This window comes from Scylla paramamosain, chromosome 27 (assembly GCF_035594125.1).
Source record: "Scylla paramamosain isolate STU-SP2022 chromosome 27, ASM3559412v1, whole genome shotgun sequence".
NCBI lineage: Eukaryota > Metazoa > Arthropoda > Malacostraca > Decapoda > Portunidae > Scylla > Scylla paramamosain.
Window position 1 is genome coordinate 9,032,501 of NC_087177.1, and position 26,129 is coordinate 9,058,629.

Genomic DNA, 26,129 nt, shown 5'->3' on the forward strand with positions numbered 1-26,129 from the left:
AAAAAAAAAAAAAAAAACGGAAAAAATGTATTTAAAAAATGTATCAGTCTTTGCTAATCCTCGAGAAAGTCATCAAAAGACTATCATTGATTTATTTCCCTCACACTGGTTATTAGAAAATATTTCCCTTTCGTTTCAGTTCTTAACTTAGAATAATATAGGGAAGACTAAACATTTTAAACCAACACTGCAGGAAAACGACGACTTGAACGAGTGAAGGCGGCGCGTATTGCTCACTATTTTTTATCTTTTTAGGCCGCCAGGAAAAGTTTCGATCGCGCGAAAGAAGGTGGTGACGGAGAAAAGTTGTGTTTGGCGACGGTGTTATTGGTGAGCAGCGCAAACCGAACACGCGGAAAGTTGAAGAATAAACACGGCATTTTCAGATAGGGAGAAATATGGATTTTTGTGGGGCACCTTCTGAATTCCCCAATATCTAGTCCTTGATACCTCTTCTCAGCGCGTGGCGACTAACTTTGCTTCTCTGGTCCTCGCGTCCTGCCCACAACCGCCACCATCACCATCATGATCGGTAAAGCTGCTTCCTCTGTCGAAGTTTAATATCTGAAGTTAGGGGATGTAAAGGGAAGACCAGACGCCATCACATTCCCAAATCTCTCACCAAAATCTCTCGTCTTTTTCACAAAGTAGTGAGAAAGTTGAAGAGAATTAAAAAAAAAAATTACTCTGCAGGCTCTATCGTTTTCAGATGTTTTCCCTCATTCAATTAGCCATCGCCAGAATATTCCGCACCGGTTTTGATCTCAGCTGCTGATTCTAATTTGAATATCATCAGTTGGACCTTCAACCCAATCGGACAGAGGCAGAATTTTGACCCGGTAGGATTTTTTTTCTTTTTACGTGTTGAGACTGATCAAGAGCACTAAAAAGAAAAAAAAAAGCACAACTTGCAGCTCATAAAAAAAAAAAAGTCAAAAGGAAGAAAAGAATAAAAAAAATAATGTTTTGTCTAGAGTGTTCTGATTGGAGGCACAAATTTAAATGTTCATGACGAAGCGATCAGACTCTGGAAAGGAGAACAAACAGTGAAGATTGCAGTGCAGGAAGACAAACCACTGAGTCTGCAAAGAATCGAAACCTATTAAAACAATACATAAGTCCATATTTTTCAAAGGTTTCGGTGTCTCATCTTGACTAGAATTCAACTAGTTCTAATGGAAACAACTGGGCGTTTTATAGATATTTTCACTGTTATAATAATAAAGATTCTGCATTGTTAATAACAAGGAGAAAAAAAAAAACACCAGTTGGAAGTCACGTAATAATTTATGTGGCATTTGAAAATAGTCCTTATGAGAGAACAAAATGCGTAAGAATATGGAAAACAAGCTTGAAAATGGTAATAATGAGAAAACATGTTTCAGAAAACGGCATACAAGCTTGACCATAATTCCATCAACATATTTAGCTGCCTCGGAGATTCCATGAGGCGGGACAGGAGGAAGGCGAGGGTTGAGCTGCGGCACACTTGACTGTCTGGCGCCGAGGAGATAGGAAGTCAAGAAATCCATCCGCTGTTGTTTTTCTTTTCTTTTTGCTGGTACGTCTGGGGAACTAGAAAAGGAGAAAGAGGGAGAGGAGGAGGAAACAAACAGATGGCAATAGTAGAAGTAGAAGGAGGTAGAGGAGGAGGAGGAAGAGGAGGAAGTTGTTTTCTTGGGACGTCAGGTAAAATATAGGGAGGAGGAGGAGGAAACAAATAAGACGTAGTAGTAAAAGAAGGGGGTAGTGGAGGAGGAGGAGGAGGAGGAGGAAGAGAAGGAGGCATTTTAGGACGAGTAAACACTGGCGGCCAACACAATGAAGCTCCACAAGTTGAGGAATGATTTTGCTTAGTCTCAATGATTGCACGCTTCTCGATCTCAGCTGGTGTGTGTGTGTGTGTGTGTGTGTGTGTGTGTGTGTGTTTGTGTGTAAGTGTGTGTGTGTGTAAGTGTGTGTGTGTGTGTGTGTTCACCTAAGCTGTGTAGGATGCTAAATACGAAACTAGCCAATGTTTCGTATTTTGTAATTTTTGTACATATACTATATTTACATCGCCCTGCGCGCCGTATAATTAAAGTTGAATTAACTCATTCATTACACATTCTCCTATGTTGTTTTCTGCAATTAATTGACATAAACGATATTTTTTTCTCCATTTTTTCTTTATCTTTTTTTTATTTATCTTCCTTTTCCTTTATTTACATGCATAACTTTGACAATTCCAAAAACGTTTACCGCACAGAATGTTTGCCTATTATGTTATTGGAGACATGCACTATCTTGACCTTTTTCAATACCGCGGCCATCCTTTGCTAACCCATTCACCGGTAGACTCGTCCTCTCTTAATTACACTCCACTCGTGAACCATTTCTTCTTGTTCCACAGCTATTTTTCAAAACTACCTAAATAATGGAATGCTCTATTATCTTATCTCTTATTCCTCCGTCGAAGTTTAATATTTGAAGTTAGGGGATGTATTCCATGAATACTCAGAGAAAAGAGAGAATATGAGGTTCATTCTATCGTTTCCAGACTACAGAAATATTTAAGAGATCAGTGCAAGAATAAATATCTAATAAGTTGTACGTGAATATAGAGAAAAAATTTGTCTTGGTTAAGAGCCTCGATCTCGGGAGAGTGGAGACGATGTGTGGTTCGTTCTATATTTTTTTTTCTAGGTTACAGAACTATTTAAGAGAGTAATGCAAGAATAAACGTCTAATAAGTTATATGTGGTCATGAAAAAATGTGTCGTAGTTGAGTGTTTCCTAGTTTTAGTAAGTGGTAGAAAAGATATGTTAGCTTCTATGACATTAATTGTATTTTTGTGAATTTCATAATGCACTTGCTGCGCTCCAAATACTGAGTCTCTCTCTCTCTCTCTCTCTCTCTCTCTCTCTCTCTCTCTCTCTCTCTCTCTCTCTCTCTCTCTCTCTCTCTCTCTCTCTCCAGTTTTTAGAGTGCATCTGGTATTTTGTCTGAGAAGAGGAGTGGCGTGGGAGGGCAAGACTGGAAGGCGGAGGCAAGGAAAGTCTGGCAGAATGTAAACAAATAAACAAGGTGAACAAAAATGAGTGTGTAGATTAAGGCGGAAGAGGGCTGCTCTGGCAAGGCTGTGCTGTGCTGGTGGAGATGAGAGCAACTACCATTTTTCGATATTTTTTTGGTTGATCTTCCTTATTTTCGTTTTTTTTTTTATCGAAGGTTCCTGTTATTTCTTTCGATATTTTGTGGTGCTGGTTTTTTTTTTTTTTTTTTTTTTTTTTTATGTTACGTTGTGTCAATGGTGTTTTCCCTTCCATATGAAAAGAAAGTCGTGGGAAAAGTCAAGAATATTGTGTTTATGACTTTTAAACACTCCACCCGGTCCTACGCTAAGAGTTTCCACACCCGCGCTCCTCTAATTCTTCCTTCAAGCACAGTGAGAACAAAGCACTCACTTTGATCTCAGCAGCAGGTCATGTATATCTTTCTCTGCCTCCACTTTAATCACTCCATCAATCAGTCGTAGAGATATTGGCCACGTAATATTGCTTCTCTTGTTACTTGACCATCAATTTGTTCGCCGAGACAGAACCAATACTAGGTCGTTTAAGCCTTTCAGTACAAGACGCAATTTCCAAGCTTCATAAAATCACCAATATTAGTCAGAAAACAATACATTTAATAGTAGTACATCTAATAGTAGGAGTGGATAGAGATGATTTTCAAAGCGTTCGTTGCGCTATATACCATGTTAAACTCAATACAGTATCGTAGTAGTGTCGGCAAAGAAATTAAAACAATGTCGTGATACTGAAAAACTTCATAGATGCCCACTTTCACTTCGCCAATTTTTTTATCTTGTATTTACAATGAGGTCGGTGTTTTTAATGAGCCGCCTGCACCTGTTTCCATCATCTACCATATTGATACCCAGACCCTTCTCCTCTGTGTCCGCTACTTTGCAATCTTTCCATCTCGTCTTGAGTCTTCCTCTCATTCGCTCCTGTACCTCCATATTCAGTGTCATCTTGTCTGCTGCTATGTAATCTTTCCATCTTATCTTGGGTCTTCCTCTGCTTCTTCTTTGTACATTATCCAGTGAGCTTTTCTCGTCGCTTCCTCCATTGCTTCTCGTCACGTGCCCGTTCCATCAAAGTCTTCTTACCTCTTGTGTCTTTCTTAAATCCTCGTGCACTTGGATAAGAAAACAAATCAATGTCAAATCAATTTCGTGAAAAAAAAAAACACATTCAGATACTGCAGATCTGTATGTTAGTTAAATGCATGCATATCCACCAGTGAAATTAATCAGGAAGCCACACCAATCAGAACTTTGATCAGGGAGTGCAGCCTTTATAGGGGCAGATCAGATGGAGGAGCAGGGGAGTGGGCGGAGGCAGCTGAAGAGAGGAACTTTTCCCATTTCTGTTTGCTCAAAGATGCGTAAGATTAAAGGAAGGAGTGTAAGGAGGACTCCTCTTCACTTTCAGCAATGGGAAATTAAAGAGATTAATGGACTGGTTGTTACTCTTAAGAACAAAGTCATTTTGCGATGCTGGAGTAAGTGTCATGATTTAACTTTTTACCACTGTACCTTCTCTTTAAGTTTAAAAAATAGTCTGCTACATGAAATATTTGAAACATTTGAAATATCTATTGACGGCCAAGGAAATGCATTAAATTCAAGTTTAGGTTACATCTTAAAGCTTTCAAACATGTTTAAGATTTTCAGACACCACTGACGGCTAAAGAAGGGATCAAATGTTTCAACCCCTCTTAGTGATTGTAGTGCTGCCGTTCAGGGACTGCCACGTGTAGACTTAGCAGCTCTTTGTAGTATCATTAATGTTACTGTGTTCTTATTAACAGTCAAAGGATTATTTATATGACACATAACATATAAAACAGAACCTTTCACAGACTCCCTTAAGGCACAACTGTAAGATACCACCTTGAGAACATAGACCAGCAGTTGGCATATTCATATTTCATCCTGAGTTTCATCCTTCCTTCCATCTCCTTTCCTCCTCCTTCTCCATTGCTGCCTTTATGTAAATTTTAGAGAGGTGACAAATTTTTGTTTCTTCATTTACGTATTCCTCATGTAATTACAGAGAAGAAAAGACGTTTTCTTAGATATCTCTACTGCAACATCCTTCCTTCATCTATCCTCTTCCTTCTTGATTTCTGTTCTTTTTATGTAGAGAGAGCGGGGATTTATTTATTTATTTATTTATTTATTTATTTATTTTCTGCTCTTAGTTATTGCTAATTTCTGACTTTCCCTATAATTGCAGAGGGAAAAAAAGCGTCTCCTTAGATGGCTCCACCTCTGCCAACCTTTTCTGTATATACATGAACGTAGCTCTATATAATATTCCCAATAATTTGCACTTAAAAACTCAGGAGTACCCAAGCCTCTTCACCTCCTAAGTCCTTTAAATCAAACAGCATACGGGTCCTTTCATCTCCTCTTCTCCGCTTCTTCGCTCCCTTGTTTGTTTTTCCAACTCTCAGATGAATAAAAGAAAAAGGAGAGACAAAAAAGGAGTTGCCACTGATGTACCAAGTTTTATACCGCTATTTTTTTGTGGGGTCAGTGATGAAAGAGGCGGGGGGAACCACTGATGAAGAGATTGAAGGGATTCAAGTAAAGATTCGAGTACAGGGTAGCGTGAATGGAATGGGGGGGAAGGAAGTTGTGAAAAGCTAAATGGCAAGCCAGTCAAGGATGCTGTGGCGCTGTGAAGAGTGAAAGGTATGGTAGTGAAGAGTGCTGTGAAGGGGGAAAGGGATAGAGGTAATGTTGTGATGCTGTGAAGGGTGAAAGGGTTGGTAGTGAAGGATTTGCTGATGCTGTGAAAGGTTGTTATTGTTATGAAAACCCTTAAAATTTAAACATTGTTCATTTTTCGTTTACCAGCAGTTGATTTCCATGCCGCCGTTTATACAAAAAAAGAAACAAAAAAATTACAGTTCAATTGTTAGTCGTATCACAATTGTCATTTTCGTTGATATTGTTTTGGCTGATGTAGTTTTGTTTATATTAATTCGCTGATGGACTTCACGGGTATATGTTTAATCTTTTTGATGGCCACGTTATTGATATTAAAGTCAACATTAACTTCGCAACGTAAACCTAATGAGTACGTTTATTATACAGTGTGGGGAGAGCATATTTGATTACGATAAATTCATTCACCCAGATAGGTAAATTATTGAATCTCTGGTTGGTATTGTCAATTTTGATGTGGATATGTATTGTGCATATTTATAGGTGAGCATATTTTTTTTTTTTTATATTCTTCCTGCAAAACAAAAAAAAAGGGAAACTAAACTGGTTAGGAAAACCATAAATTATTTTGAATTAGTGGTGCTTTGTTCCACTCCTGTTATTGGACGAGAATGGACTTGGGAATTATTTCAAACCGAAGGCTGGCGCTGCGGAAACAAAACATGTGCTGAGAATGTAAAGAAGAGACAGACAGACAGACAGACAGACACAGAGACAGACAGACAGATGGACAAGTAGGCAGACGGACAAACAAACAGATAGACATGGGGAGAGAGATGAATAGACAGACGTGACAAACAAGAAAGAGAGGAGAGGAGAGGAGAAAAGACGAAAGGAGAGGAGAGGAGAGGAGAGGAGAGGAGAGGAGAGAGAGAGAGAGAGAGAGAGAGAGAGAGAGAGAGAGAGAGAGAGAGAGAGAGAGAGAGAGAGAGAGAGAGAGAGAGAGAGAGAGAGAGAGAGAGAGAGAGAGAGAAAGCCTTGGGTCTATGCGTTCATCACGAAGGCAATCAGAAGGAAGGAAGGAGAGAAAGAAATCAGAGGAGGAGAAGGAAAAGAAAGAGGAAGCGAAGGGTGAGGAAGAGATGGGCTAGGAGGAGCAGGATGAGGCAAGAGACCATTAATTTTGGTCTCAAGCAAAAAAGGCATAGCAAAGTTTTTTTAGTAGAAGAGTTTTCTCTTTTTTTTTAAGTTAACGAAGTGTCACCAAGAGTAATTTATTGTGACAGAGCGTACCGCCAAGTACACGGAGACGCTATTATGCAGTTGACAGTCAGGAGATGTGATATGAACAAGGAGATCACTAATCCACTCGCTAAAGCCATGAGAGTAATAAAACAAACAAAACTTACTACGTAAAAAAAAGTAGAGAGAGAGAGAGAGAGAGAGAGAGAGAGAGAGAGAGAGAGACATAACACGGAAATGTAAACCTAACATCGCCTTGAGTACCCAGGTCCTCTCATCCTGCGACCAGTACTACAAAACCTCAAATACCGAAAGTGTGTCGTGAGGAGTGAGTTTGTCAGCTTTCATGATTATTTACCCAAGGAAGCGAAACCACCTATCTTTCCTCGCAATTAAAATACTACAACGTCGAATATCATCAAAACGTGATTTTTTTTTCGCCGTTCCTTATGCCATTTAGTGCTACAGACATCCTTCAGATTAAAAGGGATGACGAGTAACGTGAGTTTGACCTCAAAGGATGTTGATGGCAGGAAAGGTTAACCCATTCACAAGAACATAAGAAAAAAAAAAAAGGGAAAGCTGCAAAAAAACATTAGGCCTACACATGGGAGTTCTTCATTCATTATCAAACAGGCAGCTTCCTAGCTTCATATCACCTTTCTGTTATTCAAAAGAGTAAATAGGATACAATTCTGCTTGATGAATAACAGTTTAACCCCTTGAAAACGAAAAGTATCATCTTTAACACTACAGTCCCTCATTCAGTAATGTACACAGGCAACTTCCAAACTTCATATTAGCTACTAGTTATTCATAATAGTAATTAAGATACAACTACGCAGGATGAGTAATTTTATAAGCCCGTGAATACGAAAAGTACCATTCTTAACTTGATGGAATTTTCTAATGACATCTAGAACATAATGAAATCGATGTCGTGGTATTGAAATAATTTTACGTAAAAAGCTGAAATCCAGCATGGCATTGTTTACATAACACACAAAATGAACCAGCGTCAATTTTGTGCACGAGGCGGCACACGAGAGTTTTTGTAAGAGGACCACGGGTGATAAATGGGAGTGAAGGAGGCTCCATGGGACGTATGAAAATGGGAGGAGGCAGGTGAAAGAGAAGGGCAAGAGAGAGAGAGAGAGAGAGAGAGAGAGAGAGAGAGAGAGAGAGAGAGAGAGAGAGAGAGAGAGAGAGAGAGAGAGAGAGAGAGAAATGGCCTAAGAAAGAAGAATGAACGTGGGGAGCTTGATGGCGCGGAAAAAGGAAGGGGAAGAGAAAAGTGAATGGAACCAAAGAAGAGGCAGTCGACTCCGAGGGGGAAAGGACAGAAAAGACAGCAGCGGCAAAGTAAAAGACAAAAATGTGAGGAACAATATTGGAAAGCAACGCACGTGCCGGCAATCAGATGTTCTGGAAAGGGTTGGAAAAAAAAATAAACAAATAAAGCTGGAAAGAAAAAAACACTATATATAATCGGAGCCTTGAGAGAGAGAGAGAGAGAGAGAGAGAGAGAGAGAGAGAGAGAGAGAGAGAGAGAGAGAGAGAGAGAAAAAATTAGCAAATACAATATATAATGGAATAAGAAATATCTTGATTTAACCGAATAAACGTAAAACTTTGAAAAAAATATCCAAGATAAAATGAAAATGTAAATTATCTCTCTCTCTCTCTCTCTCTCTCTCTCTCTCTCTCTCTCTCTCTCTCTCTCTCTCTCTCTCTCTCTCTCTCTCTCTCTCTCTCTGTAAGTTATGCGAGTGGAAAACCTCAAGAAACCCTCAGTCACACACACACACACACACACACACACACACACACACACACACACACACACACACACACACACACACACACACACACACACACGGGCACGCGCGCACGCTCAGTGCCAGGCCTTCCTTTACTCCTCGTAACATCAAGAGATCCAGGGAAGCGGTCTGTTAAAAGTCTCGCAAACGTGTCTCTCTTGTCCACGATCCTCACCAAGCTCAGTTACTCCGCTACAATAAAAGCAAGAAAAAAGAGATGGAGGCAAGAATACATGAATACGGGTTTTTTCTTTTCTTTCCTTCCCCTTCCGTTTATTCTCGTACTCCAGTGCACACATTTAAAGAATAAGAAATTGTCGCTCGTTCCTGCAGTTTCAGCTGGAAGGACACGAGAGGAACCCTGCACCGTTTTGTGTGGGGGTAGGTCGTGCATGGAGGACTCAGAGAACAGCGACGGTCTGAATTTGACATCTATTGCTGTTTCATGAATTTGATATGTAATTCACTTGTTAATTTTGTTAATACGTTAGTTAATACACTAGGCTCTGACATTTTGAATTAAGCGTTTGGGGTTCCTCGTTGGGGGTTCCTCAGTCTGCGGTTCTGCCACACTTCCACAAAGACACACCTCATGTCAGGTGCTTCCTACCTCAGAATTAAATGGTGTTGTATATTATAATATACAGTGCGATGCTCTAAAAAAAAAAAAAAAAAAAAAAAAAAACGGTGTTTTATATATATATATATATATATATATATATATATATATATATATATATATATATATATATATATATATATATATATATATATATATATATATATGATACTTGCATTTTTCTTTTTTTTTCAAACACCACAATACTTGGTAACATTTCTTCCAAGAGTTTTCCTTGGGTGACCGAGTGAGGTCACACAGTCAGGCTGACCGTGTTAATCCATAGGTCACTTCCTCTCTCGCCGCCAGCCAGGATGGAAGTTACCTCTCCCGCTCATTCTCGTCATATCCACAGCCGAGAAAAAGAGCTTATTTACTCTGTAAATAAGTATTTTTTTGGAAGAAAAGGCTAATAGGGGCCCATTACTTGACCCCCTCCAGAGCTGTTGTCCGAACAACGAAAGCCACCAAGGTGAGCGAGGCAACAGTTAGAAGAATTTGTTCATCTGGCAATAAAGCTCACATGACACAGAGGGCACCAGCACATCCTATATTCTCCTCACCAACAAAGAACCGCCCCTGCAACCATAAGCAACGTGTGGTGAGAAGGACAGTTTTGGGATTTTACGCAAGGAAGGAGATCCCAACACTGCACAAAGTAAAGGAAGAATTGAAGGAAAATATTTCCTTCAAAGGATGCACTTTATCTCTACGGAAGATTCTCAAAGAGGTTGGATTCAGATACGGAAAAGCTGATGGCCGCAAATTTCTCATGGAGAGGAGCTATGTTGTTGCTGCTCGTACCCGATTTTTGAGAGAAATGCGGCGTCTGAAGCAGTCTTTCCAGGCGAACATCGTTTATCAGGATGAGACCTTTGTCAACCAAAGTTATACCGTAGGAAAATGTTGGACTGACACCACATCTGAAGCAGCAGCAGAAGTACAACCACCTACAGGAAAGGGAGGCCGTCTCATAATTCTCCACAGAGGAACAAGAGATGGTTTCATCAATAATGCAGAACTGATCTCCCAGGCAAAATACGATGGGGATTACCACAAACAGATGAATTTCATGGTGCTTGAGGAGTGGTTCAGGAATCACCTGCTGCCCAACATCGCACCAAACTCCGTTATCGTCATGGATAACGCGCTCTACCACTCCGTGCTACAAGAGAAAGTACAAAGTTCATCGTGGAGGAAGGCGGAACTGAAGGAGTGGCTTGAAAGGAAGGGTGTCCAGCTCAGTGATGAACTACTGAAGGCAGAGCTATGTGAGCTTATCAAAAAATTTGCAGACGGCAAAAAATATCACATTGACAGTAATGCAGATTTGGCAGGCTTGTAGGCTCTTGTAGCACGGAGTGGGTTGTGAGGTTTCCACCCTATCACTGTCAATACAACCCCATTGAGCTCATATAGGCTCAGGTCAAGTCTTATATCGCCAAGCAAAATAACATTAAAATGGCTTACTTGAAATATCTGGTGAAGGAAGACCTGTGTCACGTCACGCCACACACCTGGATGCAAGCTGTTGCCCATGCTGAACACCTTCAAGAGGAAGATGGGCGACAAAACGTAGCGGTGGATCACTTCGTGGATTCTCTGATCATCGACATTGCTGGAAGTTCAGACGAAGAGCCGTCTGATTGATTATCAGAGGATTAGGCCTCCAGGGGAAACCTAAAAAAAAAACGCGCCTTCACCTTTACCTCGATGGTGCTGTGAAAAAAAAAAAAAAAAGTAAATAAGAAATAAAAATATAACATCATAGTTTAAGGGAAATATCATATCTAAAAGGAAACCTATCACATTTAAACGAAATTCACAATGGAAAGAGAGAGAGAGAGAGAGAGAGAGAGAGAGAGAGAGAGAGAGAGAGAGAGAGAGAGAGAGAGAGAGAGAGAGAGAGAGAGAGAGAGAGCAGCTTGACTGACTGACAGGCAGGAGATTTTTCTCAAATTCTAGTGATTCATAGGCAAGTATAGATCTCTGATAGAAATAAATTTGCATGAAATGTAGATTGTATATGCAGAGAGAGAGAGAGAGAGGTGGTGTGTGGGGAGCGAGGTTATCAGTGACACATAGTCTCTAATCTGATAATTCGCCCAGTATAAGGTTTGGCAGCGCCGCAGGTCGGGGAATCCCCGGAAAGGACAACTCCCAAATTCTCGATTCAAAATGGTCAGACTCTAGTTAATACGAAAATCATGGAACGTATCATTAAGCGTTTTTATCCTCTCATGACTGTTACCAAAGGTGTACTAGATAAATCTGGTGCTAGTACTGAATATAGATGACCAAAGAAACACGGTGGTAGTGCTCAACTGCTGTACATTGATATAACAAAACTGTACAGTATAAATAACGAAGTCCCGGCGGATCGCACGTCCACCTCCGAGGCCTGGGTGGACGCGAGTGGGGCATGTAGGGGTGGTTGCTGGCTGGGTCAGGTCACGGCCAGGGCTGCCGTCCGGAGACAAAGGATATGAGAGTTGACCTCAACATCCTTAAAAAATCTATGTATTAATCGTCTACTGGAATCTGTTGAAAATAGTCCTGATTCTGCTCTAAAACGTTTGAGAACTGGGTCCTGTGAAACGCCGCTTGTCCTCAGAACCACCTAGTATATAGTTTTTTTTTCTTTTCTTTTTTTCTTTCTTTTTTATTCACTTGAGGCGTGTGTATCAATAAGGCTTCCCAGTGATCCATACTCTCAAAAGGAGGTTCGTAATTATATGCTATGAGTGTGTATGGGCGGACGTTCCCTTACTACAGACTCGCCAGCTAACAGTAATTCCCTTCGTCGTCCCCATCATAATATTCTTCCCTCCTTGCATTTCTCTCAGCGTTCTTTATCTCCGCCGCAAGTTTGTTTGTCTTGATGACTTTCAGCTCTTTCTTTCTCTCATGATGCCCTAATCTCAAATCGGCAAAGTTTACTCCAAGTTTAATCTCTGGAATATATTCATCATCATCTCGGGAAAACCGCTTGTTGGCACTTTCAGGTTCCCATAAGGTTCGTGTAGTTTGGTGAAGGTCGCTGTGACGAAGTGTTGAGAGTGGTGGCTGGACTCCCTTACCGCTCCCTCTGCCTTCCTTTGATATCCACACTCCCCAGATTGACTTTCCACTTCAGATGTTCATAGATATTCGTAGTAACGGGATACAGTCCGCACAGTCCCGCTATTCGTTCCCTGTACAACTTTTTTTTTCACCTTTATTTCGTCAGAGAAGCTTCTAATTATCTTGAAATTAATTGCCTCCACAGTTTCTTTTTTTTTAATAGCATTGTTTCAACACTCATCAATCAGTAAAAATGACAGACATGTGAGATTTTTTTCTATTGGTCAGAATTACAAAGGTGAATGTATGTACTTTGTTAACCCGTGAAACCTTTTAAAGTAAAGTGATGCTTGTGAAATTTGCTGATGAGAAGGATGGAGAGCTCTTGCAATAACTGTGCGTGAGAAGACACTGAAAGTAAACCTTCAACCCTGTACCTTCCTGAAAGCTCCTACCCTATATTGTTTTATGCGAAACACTACACACGCCATCCACCATCCAGTTTGGAGGAGGGAAACCCAAATTTCCACCTTCCACTGAGGAGCACAGAACAAAAGACCACCTCGAAATGCGACTGAATATTCAAGTTCACTCATTGCAATGCAGTTTGAACCTTTTGAGAAAACTTCTAAAGAAAACCTTTCCCTTTTATGAAAAAGAGGAAGAGAAAAAGATGACATGCAGATGGATAGTATACAAGTAACTGGTGGATGAGTGACTCCATTCACAAATTACTGAATTGCGAAGGATTACAAAGGATAACAAAACAGCATCCATGGGCCCTTCCTGAGTTGTTTGTTTACCCACGTATTTGAAGAAAGGGTAAGGGTGGGTTTATAGTTACGCACAAAGGAGTTTCAGAACATTACAATAGTCAGATGTGAAAACGTAAGAGCTTAATTCATTGTTACTTCCTTCCTTTTTTTTTTTCATTTGATCATATCTTCCTTCTTTTCTCTCTTTAGGTGTTTTTTTTTCTTCTTTCGTTCTCCCTTCCTTGATTTCTTTTTACATTCTTTAATTTATTCTTTCCTTCGTACTTCCCTCCCTTCCTTTCCTTCTTTCTTCCTTTCGTCATTAGTTAATTATTCACTCATTTATTCATCATCCTTTCTTTCCTTTTTTTTTATTTATTTCCTTCTTTAAGTATTATTTCCTTCCTTCCTTCGTTCTTTTCTTTCTTCCTTTCCTAACCAGCTTTTTAACTACAAACTGAGTCACTCATATACTCACTCACTCACTGCCTCATTTATTTACCACACAATAAGGAGAGAAGAGGGTGAAAAGGCACAAAAATATTTCCCACAGAGAGCGTGGCATTGGGGATTAGCAGAGGATGCTGGGGATGATGAAGAGGGACCAGACAAGATCGAGTAGAGAGAGAGAGAGAGAGAGAGAGAGAGAGAGAGAGAGAGAGAGAGAGAGAGAGAGAGAGAGAGAGAGAGAGAGAGAGAGAGAGAGAGAGAGAGAGAGATGGGTGGGGGGAAATGGCACACACTAATAGTCTCTCTCTCTCTCTCTCTCTCTGGTATTCATTCTTATTTATTTTTTTGCTGCCTTTTTCCACTCGGGTTAGGAAACATATGCATAGCTGATGAGAGTCGGGCAGACCGTCCCTGGGAAGGAAAAATATAATAATGGAGGGAAAGTTTTCTCCTCCAAAACAAAAAAGTGGTTCATGTAAATAGCATGTCTGGAAGTTCTTGAAATGATTTTACAAACTTGTACGTTTTAGTGATGCGCTGAGAGAAAGACCATACAAAACGCACCGAGAGCCAAGCCAGCGCTAGATACAGGCAGACCAACTGGGACAATATTCTGAAAGACTTCTGCACCGCACCTCCACTGCATTCCAAAGGCTCTGCTTACTTGACGTTAAACGAGGTATGGAGGGTGTTTTTTTTTTATTTATTTATTTTTTATTTTTTTATTTTTTTTTTGGTCCTAGTGACATATTAACAAGACTGCTAGGTTATTAAGGGCATCTCGTAGCAAAAGAATCTGTTTCAGTGGGATTTTTTTATTTTTTTATATTAGATGAATTTGTGGTTGGGGATAATTGGTAGAAGTATGCATGTTTAATACAGGAAATGCCACGTGTAGGCCTAGTGGTTTATGGCAGCTTCCCTTATGTTCTTAGATTTGTGACTGCGAAAGGTAATATTTGAATTTGTATGCATTTATGGAAGTTGAATTTCAATTGTTTCAACTCTCATCACCACCGTTCTACTGTACCATCACCGCCAGCTGCTTCACCATCTCTCACCATCACTTGCAGGCTAATGTAGTCACTCCTGCTAATCGTGACAGATTACGTTCTTTTCTCCACTAATTCAGCCTTCTCTTTTTTCCAAGTCACACGAGGGAATTGTGTCCTCTCATTTGGCCCCTCAGTCCTCCGCCTCGTGTCTATTACCTGTCCCTGGGTTGTCATTATGTGAGCCTAACTGAGCGCCACACGTTGTAACATTCCTTTCCATTGCAGGTGCCTTCTTTAATTATCTAGTTATGCAGCTGTCAGTGTCATTAGTGTTGCTTATTCATTGATCCAAGGTCATTTTTTTCCATGTTTTCCGTCGCATTCTATCTATTCCTCTTATTTTATCTAATTTGTTTGTATATTTATTTTATCTTCATTTTATTCGTTCATTCATTTGTCTTCGTTACCTTTATTTTCATAGTTTAAAGTTTGTGATCAGTGTCATGGCGACGATGAACAAACACGAGTTTGAAATTCTGACTTTGAAGAAAACACCTTTAAGATACCCATGACGTAGCAATATCTCTCTCTCTCTCTCTCTCTCTCTCTCTCTCTCTCTCTCTCTCTCTCTCTCTCTCTCTCTCTCTCTCTCTCTCTCTCTCTCTCTCTCTCTCTCTCTCTCTCTCAGGTGTTTTTCCCTTCAACAGCAAAACAACGCCATTTTTTTCTCCAGCACAAACAATAATAAATTACGATGGCAGACTTTGGGTGTGACTTGTGATGATGGAGTGTGGGCGCCTCCTCCTCCTCCTCCTCCTCCTCCTCAGACCTTGGGAAGACGCTGGCACTTCTAATCCACTGTCCTTATTTTGAAGCGCTTTGGGTTCTCTCTATGTTTTTCAAAGGCCCTGAAGATTAGTAAGATTGTCATGGAGGTATTTTGCTTTGTTTTTCCAGTTTCAAGGAGACGCAGCCACTTCTAATTCACTGCAGAAGGGGGATTATTTTGAAGAGTTTTGTGTTCTCTCATGAACTGTTTTTCAAAGGACTTAGAAATTAGTTGAGATTTCGTGGCGGTCTTTTCCTTTTGTTTTCAATTTCAAGACACTTCGCCTTTAATTCTGGTTAATCTTTCTCGCGTTATTCTTTAGGGACTAGCATCTTCAGTGGGTCTTTTTTTTTTTTTACATTTTTTTAATCCCTTGTCCAAAACCACTCGTATCTAAAAACGAAAAAAAAAATGATGCAGAATTCTTGTTCAATTTTTACTTGAACTTTTCACTATCAATTCATTCAGTCTTTTAAGGTTTATGTTCTATTATTATAGGTATCATTTGCTGCATAATGAGTGTCCCTGGAATTATAGTTATCCTACAACACTGAAGAAATATTATGTAGGACGCAATTAAGTTTCTTTACAATATCTGCATAGTCTCTCTCTCTCTCTCTCTCTCTCTCTCTCTCTCTCTCTCTCTCTCTCTCTCTCTCTCTCTCTCTCTCTCTCTCTCTCTCTCTCTCTCTCTCTCTCTCTCTCTCTCTTGTTCTGACGAGGCTCATTTCAATTCGACTTTCATTTCATTACAAAATAACTCCAAAGTTCGTCATCATTTCCACACAAAAAAGGATTGCTGTTTTGCATGGAAATTGAAAGCAAACTTCGTGAACCAAAAAGCAATGCATTACGGAGCATAAACTGGAGGGAAATGCATATACGCGTACCTTGGCCCTTGAAAAAAATAACTAAATGTATTCTCCTCATGAAAGAATAAAAGTTATTTGACTACGTGAAGACCAACCACCAAGAATCGCCTTCCTAAACATTTCGTCCTTTTTTCTTTTACTCGAGTCTTCAAAGGTATTGTGTTCATGATTCCAGCGGTAGTTTAACCCTTTAACTATTAGTGACTGTATGACACAATATTAAATTTTTATCTAACCTTGGACTGTTCTGAATGGGCGAAAATGAAATGACAGGCACTAAAATGATTGATATACTCCGTCACCTCGTCTGTTATCAATATTGTCTTTCAAAATTATAATTAAATCTTGTAACGCAGCATTGGATTATAGAGTTGAAGTGAAGGTAGAGCAGTCAAATGGTTGATAAGGATTCCACATCACCAGTAGAAAAAACGCCCATGAAATCCCAGCTAGTAGTCTCTGTGGCCTTTGAAAAATAGTCCTGTTGAGAGAACAAAGCGTTTAAGATAAGTTTAATATTGCCAAGAGTCAGTATATCGGTAGCTTTACATTTATGCTTTATATTTCCCTTGTTAGTGTTATCGGTTTACATGAGTCGCTATCTTGATATTTCTTCAGATATACTTGGTTATCAGTTATCAGTTTACGTTTTCAATATGTCCACGTATTTGCTCATGTAACAAAGCAAGGGGTGTGTACGTAATATTAGAGGATATGACAGTTATCTTAAACATTGGATACATCGAGGCCATCTCTCACCAGACTCGAGGGTCCGAGACACGTGTTGCCTAAACCAGAAATGTCTCACCGAAATGCCTGCGTTGTATTTCACTTCTTTCATGAGGCGCACACCCCGCTCAGGCCGCCGCGTGACAAGGCCCACTATGTATGTATGGTATGCTTTGTGTGAATTTCTCTCTCTCTCTCTCTCTCTCTCTCTCTCTCTCTCTCTCTCTCTCTCTCTCTCTCTCTCTCTCTCTCTCTCTCTCTCTCTCTCTCTCTCATTTCCCTACCTAATCATGTCAAATAAGAAAAGAAAGAATGTAAGAAAATTAGACAAAGAAATGTTTTAACTGCCATTTGTTCTTTTTTTTTTCTCTCTCCCTTTTTATGTACTAAGTAGTACAGTTAAGGGCACAAAAAATGAAGTAAAAGGAAACTCACTTAGTACACTTCTCCCAAAAGAATAGGAAAACTATAGCAAAATATCTAAAAAGATAGATAATGGTCAGTTTACTCCCTTTTTCTATTTGGCCTTGTATGGCGTGAAGAGGCTTTGTCCTCCTCCCACTCTCGACGTCACCAGCCTCCCTTGCTTACGGCCAATCGATGCCACGCCCGCCTGGGGAAATACCACCTGCAGAAATAAGTAAGACAACTACACAGGACAGAGCACCAGGCAATTTACTGCACCCGCCATGGCGAAACCTTTATTGCCTTACTGTGCTTACTGTGCTCCGGTATGTGGGTGTGTTTCTGCCCTAATGACACCGGCAGGCCTGAAAAAGATGGGCAAATCACCCCCTCCTCTGGGTGCTGAGCGTGCTGTAATATCCCCGACGTGTGTTTGTGCAGAGGAACCAACAGGGAGGAGATGGAGAGAGCAATAACCAAGCTGGAGTGCAATAAGACTGAAAATATGAATGAAAGAACTGCAGAAACCTTAATGTATCGAGGAGACTTTGGGGTGACCTAACATAATCTAACCTAATCTTCTCGTGATGTGTTCGTGTAGAGATGAACTGACAGAAGAAACCAATAACCAGGACAATAAGACTGTAGGACAATAAGACTGGATATAGAAATTGAAGACCTGTGGAAATTTTAATGTTTGAGGTTTTGGATTTGATGTAAATTGAGGTTTTGGATTTGATGTAAATTTTCTAGACAAGTGTTTGTGCAGAAAGGAGTTGGCAGGGAGGAGAGAAAGAAAGCAATTGCCCGAAGAAAGTGTGGTAAGACTCCAAGTATAGACAGAAAACTGAGGAAATTTTAAAGTATCGGGACCTGAGGCATTAGGCGAGGGGATTTGACAGGGAGAAAGAAAAGACAATAACCAGAAAACTGAGGAAATTTTAATGTATGGAGAATTGAGGCTTTGGTTGTGGTGTAATATTCTTTGCGTGTGTTTTGTGCAAGGGAATTGACAAGGTGGAGAAAGAGAAGGCAATAACCACACTGAAGTATATTAAGACTGCGAGTATATATGCCATACTGCTGAAAATATATAATGTATCGAGGCAAGGTTACGTGGTGTAATATTTTAAGCATTTGTTTGAGCAGACAGGCATTGGCAGGGAAGAAATGGAGAAAGTACAGTAATGACAGACTAAGATATGATAAACTGTACATTGAGATGAAAAAGAAGAACCACGGAAATTTTAAATATCGAGAAGACGCTGTCGTAGGATGAATGATGAACGTTGCTTTTGATTCGAGACTGAAATATGAAGAAAATAACGAAAAAATTAAATGTGGTGAAGAGAGTAGAAAACCAACCAAAACTTTACGGTAAGGAGACTTCCAAAACATGTAAAATACCCACGCTTGTATATTCCTGAAGATGCATTTGTTTGCCAATACTACACACTCACACTTTCATTCCCACCAGCCACAGCGTTGACCCTGACCTCGGCTGAAGGGCGTGGGAAGGTTTGTGAGTGAATATTGGAGTCAGGCAGCAATTCGAGACTTCTGTAGTTAGTTCTTCCTACCCATTACCAATAAATGTGTCTGACGAATGAACATTGGTGTATTTTTTTTTTTTTTTTATATTTAGCTTCTTTTCCCTTTTTTCTTTCTTTTTCTTCTTCTTCACTCTCCTTTCTCCTTCTCCCCCTTTCTAGTATATCTCCTCCTCCTCCTCCTCCTCCTCCTCCTCCTCCTCCTCCTCCTCCTCTTTGTTCTACTACATGATTAGAACATTAGGCTTAGACTGAGAGAGAGAGAGAGAGAGAGAGAGAGAGAGAGAGAGAGAGAGAGAGAGAGAGAATTAAAAAAAAAAACTAACTTTTCTGAATAAAAAAAAAGCTATCAACCCTCATCCGCATTTCATCACCGCTCCCCCATCCTCTCCACACCCCACTCCCCACCCGGCCCGCGATCACACCTCAGGCGCATCTCCTCGCGTATTAGTACCGATACACATCTCATCTCGTACACATCCATCCTGGCCGATAGGTGACGTCCGTGCATCCATCTTCCTCTCCCTCTTAATCGAGCGATCACTCACCATATATCTGAGCACGAAAACCTATACTTTCCTTTCCCACACCCATGTGAAGGAGAGTTTTAGAGTGGGTCTACATTTTCAGTGTAGCTTCTGCAGATTCCTCGTATTCAGGAGTTTCTTGGTTCCTCGAGACATAAGCTGTGATCACGTTTAAGTTTGTGCTTGAGAATGTGCACACGTTTATTCTTCTCAGTGCCAACCGTATTGTAGAAGATTGTCTCCTCCTCCTTCTCCTCCTCCTCCTCCTCCTCCTCCTCCTCCTCCTCCTCCTCCTCTTCCTCTTCCTCTTCCTCTTGCCTTTGTAAATTCAATTGGTCTACTTAGTATCTCATTAGTTGTTTACAACTCTGAATAATAATCATAACAGCGACAAGAACAACAATAATGATAGTCGTAGTACATAATACATTTCCCACGCTAATCACGAGAGTAGCATACAATAATAATACATACTCATCCATCAGCAAGGCCCCGATGATGACTCTCGTTTTCCTGTCAGCACATAGGCCGTGGAGCAGAAAGACAATCTGGATGAATGAAGCTTTGGTCATTCAGGTAAATAATTTTTTTTTCCCATCTCGTGACAGCCACGATTCTCTCTCTCTCTCTCTCTCTCTCTCTCTCTCTCTCTCTCTCTCTCTCTCTCTCTCTCTCTCTCTCTCTCTCTCTCTCTCTCTCTCTCTCTCTCTCTCTCTCTCTCTCCATTGAACTGAAAAATGAAGACAGAGAACAAAGGGTCGTGCTTTTCATCTCGATCGTTGTTGCATCATTCGATCATATATTAGCGGCAGGCTCCTCGCTTACATGTGCCTTATGCCTCCCACGCTATTGTTGTCGTATTCTGTAGCATGTGTGTTAGGGTGGCCCTTATTTTCGAAAGTTTGAAAATCCAGTCTCCAAACCCGGATTCTTGTTCCACTCTATGAGAAAACCACGCGAGTAATTTTTTTTTTAAATCGAATAATATTTACCCGGTGCTCAACGACCTTGAAGTTTTACTATATAAGATCATTTTCACGTTCAACGATACAGGGGCTTTGTCGGTGACAAATGCCGCGGCTCTATTCTCAGATGCTCTCGTTGGTGGACTATGGACCAAGGACTGTGTGTGGCAACTCTCGTCTAGTGCTCCTTTTCCTCTGTCTAGGATTTGTCTAGTGCTTGGCAGTACTTTTTCAACGTGTTTGCATGTTTCTGGAGTGCGTTACTAACTGTTGTCAATCCTTTCTCATTTTCAGGCTAAGATGGCTTCTAAGCGACGTTATCTGTGTGCCCCCATAAACGAGATATCTGGAGCCCAACTTCCATCCTCTGGAGAAGTTCTGGGCCTCCTGACCTACAAGTTGGACGTAGAGAAGATGACGGTGGTGGACGCGTCCCGGAAGGTCTCGAAAATTGTTGAGGCGCTGTGGGCTAAGGCTAGAATTCCCATGCAGCGGATTGACACCGTCGTCAAGAACATCCAGACCTTGTACAAGGAGTACACCCTTGTACGCAAGAACAAGGCACGGACAACAGGAACACAAGTGAAGAGGGAGGAGGAGTTCAAGGAGCGCCTGGCGAATCTCTTCGACGTCGCGAAGGCCGGCGCTTTAGAGACAATGACAAACGAGGAGGACAAAGCTTTTCTTCTCGCTCAACGTGAACCAGGACGCCGGGGACGCATGGGAGGGGTGGACACAGCACTAGCTGCCCAAGAACAGCGATCGTCACAGCGGCAAGCGACACAGGAGGTGAGGAAGCGACGCGCGGAGGAGGAGGCGTCGACGTCCGCGGCAAGAGTCCAGTTGGAGGATTCGTCCTCAACCTCCTCTAGCACCAGCGCCGAAGGAAGCCCCACACTTGGTATCTCCCCAGTCCCACCCAAACGGCCTCGAGCGAACCTCAACATCGTCACCCCGGACGTGGCGGCCTCTTTGGATCGCGTCAAGGTGAGCGACCGTGGCGCAGTGTTCGTCCTCACCGAGACAGCGCGTGCCCTGGGGCACGACACAGTTGAGTACAACATCAACAGGACATCGATCCAAAGCCAGCGCCGTCGTCACCGCGAGCAACTGGCCTCCGCCCTCAAGGAGAAGCTGCGAGTAGAAGGCCCCTTGGTAGTCCACTGGGACGGGAAGCTGATGCCGGATCTCACCAGCAACGCCCACGTCGACCGCCTGCCCATCCTCGTGTCTGGGGGAGGGGAGGTTCAGCTGCTGCAGGTGGCGAAGCTTCCCAGTGGAAGAGGGGCGAATGAAGCGAAGGCCGTCGTGGAGGCGTTGGAGAAGTGGAGCGTCGCTGACCGGGTCGTGGGGATGTCCTTTGACACCACCGCCGCCAACACGGGTCGCCACACCGGGGCGTGTACCCCGATTGAGCGGCAGCTGAAGAGCGACCTCCTCTACCTCGCCTGCCGGCATCACATTCTCGAGCTCGTGATCGAGGCGGTCTTCACGTCGGTGATGGGGCCAACTACAGGGCCTGCTGTCCTGCTGTTCAAGCGTTTCCAGGAGAGGTGGCCCTTCATCAACCAAGGCGAGTTCCAGCCGATCGAGGATGGAGCAGGAGAGGTCGACATCGAGTGGTTCCTTCAGGCCCTGAAAGAGCGGACAGACCTTCGGGACGACTACCGGGAACTTCTGGAACTAACCGTCATCTTTCTCGGCGGCGTACCTCCCTGCGGAATCCGCTTCCGTGCCCCTGGCCCCATGCACCACGCTCGGTGGATGAGCAAGGTGCTGTACTCGCTCAAGGTGTGGCTGTTCAGGGAACAGGTCAAACTGACGCCGAAGGAGGAGCGCGGACTGTTGAGGGTGGCCATGTTCTCCGCCCGCCTCTACAGCAAAGCCTGGACGCAAGCCCCACTTGCTGTCGCGGCTCCGCTCAACGATCTTCAGCTGCTTCAGGCACTGGACGGGTACGAGGACGCGGAGGTCTCCAAGGCCGCGACAAACAAGCTCCTCGGCCACCTCTGGTACCTCTCGGAAGAGCTGGTAGCCCTGGCGTTCTTCGACGACCGGGTTTCATCAGAAACAAAGAAGAAGATGGTAGCGGCGATTGAGGAGAAGGACGGCAACGACACAGCCCAGAAGCGAGTGACCATTCCCGCTTCAGCGATCAGCGGCTGCAGCCTTGAGGACTTCGTGACCTCCAATACGTCCTCGTTCTTCTCCAAGATGTCCATCGACAAGGGATTCCTGGCGTTGGAACCGGCAGACTGGAAGAAGGATGAGGCGTACGGCAAGGCGTGCAAAGCGCTGGGGAACCTGTCGGTCACCAATGACCACGCGGAACGAGGCGTCGCCCTGATTCAGGAATATAACCGGCTCCTGACGAAGGACGAAGAACAACTGCAGTTCCTCGTCCAGGTCGTCGCGGACCATCGGCGCCAGTTCCCGGACACCAGGAAGGGAACGCTTGCACGGACCGGGCGACAATGAGTGGCTAGCAACCACACAACCCCCGCCAGGAGAGGAAAGCGGCTAATACTCCCACGAGAGCAACGTGGGAGGGGGACCCGGAGTGCTTGTGACTAGCGTTCGATGAGTAAAATTTCAGAGTCGTTGAGCACCGTTTAAATATATTCCGATTTCAATGAAACCTTGCACAGCACGTTTCTGGGTCAAAAGGAACAAGAATCCGGGTTTGGAGCATAGACATTATTCGTTTGAAATTTCACCCCCCTACAGAGGGCCACCCTAATGTGTGTGTCTGGCTCATTGACAGTTTGGCGTCGGTAGTACAGCCAGGTCGTGTAGCGCTACGTGAGTACATGTGTGTGTTTGTGTGTGATACAGTTGATTTCAGAAGTCAAGTCCATATGGTAATCTTTTGCGTCGTAACTCTGTCCGTTTGTTACGTAGGTAAATTCTATTGAGAAAGAGTGAATAAACCAACTTCCACTTCCACCAGACTAGCAGAACGGTTTTCGTTCAAAGTATCTCGTGATGCACCAGAGTTCGGGTGAAACCAGTAATTTTGTTTGAAACGAACTTTTATGTAAGAAGGGATTTGACTAGGGACAACAAAGACAAAAAAAAAGACAAATTTTTAAATAAATATAATATCAAAAAAAAGGCCTACCGAAGATGCCAGTCCCAAAAGAGAATTGCTTGAAATATATATATATATATATATATATATATATATATATATATATATATATATATATATATATATATATATATATATATATATATATATATATATATGGTGTGCAGAGAGAGAGAGAGAGAGAGAGAGAGAGAGAGAGAGAGAGAGATGTGTAACATCTGCCTACTTCTACCTTCCTTCTTTTCGCTTCTTTTCCCTGCACGGACGCTTGTCTGAAATGCGTCCCTCCTTCCACCTCCTCCGTACCTCACAAATCTCCCTTTCGCCTCCGTTCCCTCATTGTCTCAACACCTGCCTTCCCCGCCACGCCACACTCCCATCCATTCCCCGCTCCCGCCCTTCCGAATTCAAGGCACCTTTGTCATTTATCCTGCCAGAAGATGAAGAAATGGGAGGGACGGTGATAAAAAGGAAGGATTCTAAGGATAAATTGGAACACGGAAAGAAAACTTTTAAACCACACACAAAGGAAGAAAATACAGGAAAAGGGAAGGGAAAGCGAGACGATCTTGAGATGTGTCACGGTAATCGATCATCTTGAGACAGAGTAAGAGTGTGAGTGTCTTTAGATAGGTTACACTCCACATCTACATAGCAATACTTCGTGTAATTTATTCATTGCCAGTAAGGAAGAACACAGGGGGTTTCCTTCCCTCATTGTTTACAGTGCAGATATTGTTGCTAAACTATCACTAGAACCATGAAATTAAGCTCGACAATCTCCATAACTTTCGCTATAGCTTGTAAAAAATAGCAGGTCCAAGAAATGAAAACGTTTGAGAATGTTGTTCTTTGCTCCCAACAAATTACCATAAGTTCACATTTCACACCGTGGCTTTTATCCAGAACGCTTTGATCTCTCACCAAGACCATTTTCAAAGACCACAGAGATTATTAGCTGGGTTTTCAAGAGTGTTGCTCCTTTTAATAGTGTAGATCTCTTGTTAATATGTCTCTTGAAACGCAAAAACAGCCTTAAAAACTCTTGTAGCTTCAAGTAGAGGTTTTTGAATGGAGTGGAGGTGCGGCGCAAAAGTGTTTCAGAATAATGCGCGCTCGTCATTTCTGGCCTTGACATATTTTCAGTATAACATACTGCAGTGCAACAAATTACATGTTGCAGGCTAATCCATTTACACTTAGCTCATAGAGTATATTTGAACATCAGGATTTATAGCTACACGTGCCGCACTCCAGGAATACAGATGAGAACCAACATCGTTCTCTCCAGTCACCATCTCAAAACCAAATACATAAATTAATACATCAACATCCTCTGTCTTACATTCGTGACTCTCTCTCTCTCTCTCTCTCTCTCTCTCTCTCTCTCTCTCTCTCTCTCTCTCTCCTCATACTCGAAAAAAATAATAATAAAATGCTTCCAAAGAAGTAATGTAATGCATATATAAGAATCTGCACACCTAAGTAGAGAGTAATTCAAAACTGTATAAGTTGCTAAAAAAATTTTTTTGAGAAGTCCAGTACAGTGTGATGTATGCCTCAGCTTATGGCACCCTACTACATTCTACTTTACCATTGCTATAGTCAGGTGATCTCTTGTAAACAGTCCGGGTGAGAGAACAAAGGATTTCAAAATAGCAACAATCTAAGCATCTTATACGTCCTCTGGTATTGTCAGATGAGTCATCCTCTCACTTGGCGTCCTTACCCTCTGTGCTCTCAGCTTGATGCAGCCCTCGAGCCGGCCAACCAGCGACGACTTTCCGATTTCCAGGCACCAAGCTTTCTATCATTGGCGGCCCTGGGGATATTACCGAGGATTGATTCCTCTTCTCAGGGATAGGGTGGGATGGAAAAAGCGAAGGGATACATCAGGTGAGATGACAAAAATAGATACAGGTAACGTTAGAGTTGTTAGCGCATTTTTTACTTCTCGCTGTATTTCCACAGATAAGTGAGACACTCTACTCACTGAGTACCACATTCTGAAACACTACTGAATCGCACCTTTACTTTCAAAAGACTTAAAATGAAGTTTTAAATGGGTGGATTTATTTATTTATTTTTTTATTTTATTTTTTTTTTTATTTATTTATTTATTTTTTTTTAGCGACAGATTAACAAAATTCTACATTGTTAACAGTAGAAACACTTGTAAACTCGGCTAGTCATCTCTATGCTCTTTGAAAATAGTCGTTTCAGAATACTGAAGGCAGATCTACAAAGGAAAAAGAGGTTTATATGTACTTTTTTCATCAGTTTATAAGTTCAGTGCAATATTCTAGTGCAATATTCTAGTCTTTCTTAGTACATAGTTTGAGGAGTTTTGCATTGGCATATGGTGTCTCCTTGTTTCTTATAAAGCGTGTGTTTAATATGTGGAAGTGTCTGTTCTGCCTGAAGTATAGTAAGTTAATAATTGTAGTCTCTCTCTCTCTCTCTCTCTCTCTCTCTCTCTCTCTCTCTCTCT

The 26,129-nt window shown here is 41.9% G+C and overlaps 1 protein-coding gene across 41 annotated transcripts in view; it reads left to right on the forward strand.

The window, feature by feature from the left end:
• LOC135114141 (uncharacterized) overlaps positions 1-26,129 on the forward strand; it is a 109,962-nt gene that overhangs the window by 11,162 nt on the left and 72,671 nt on the right. For 23 of the 41 annotated variants that reach the window (XR_010275242.1, XR_010275245.1, XR_010275230.1 and 20 more), the window contains exon 3: positions 14,206-14,354. The exons of 16 other annotated variants lie outside the window; for them this stretch is intronic. The gene's annotated coding sequence lies outside the window, so the exon portion shown is untranslated. Of the gene's footprint in view, positions 1-14,205; positions 14,355-17,133; positions 17,269-25,211; positions 25,535-26,129 lie in introns of those variants that run through there. 2 more of the 41 variants (XR_010275264.1, XR_010275266.1) reach the window with 2 other exon arrangements.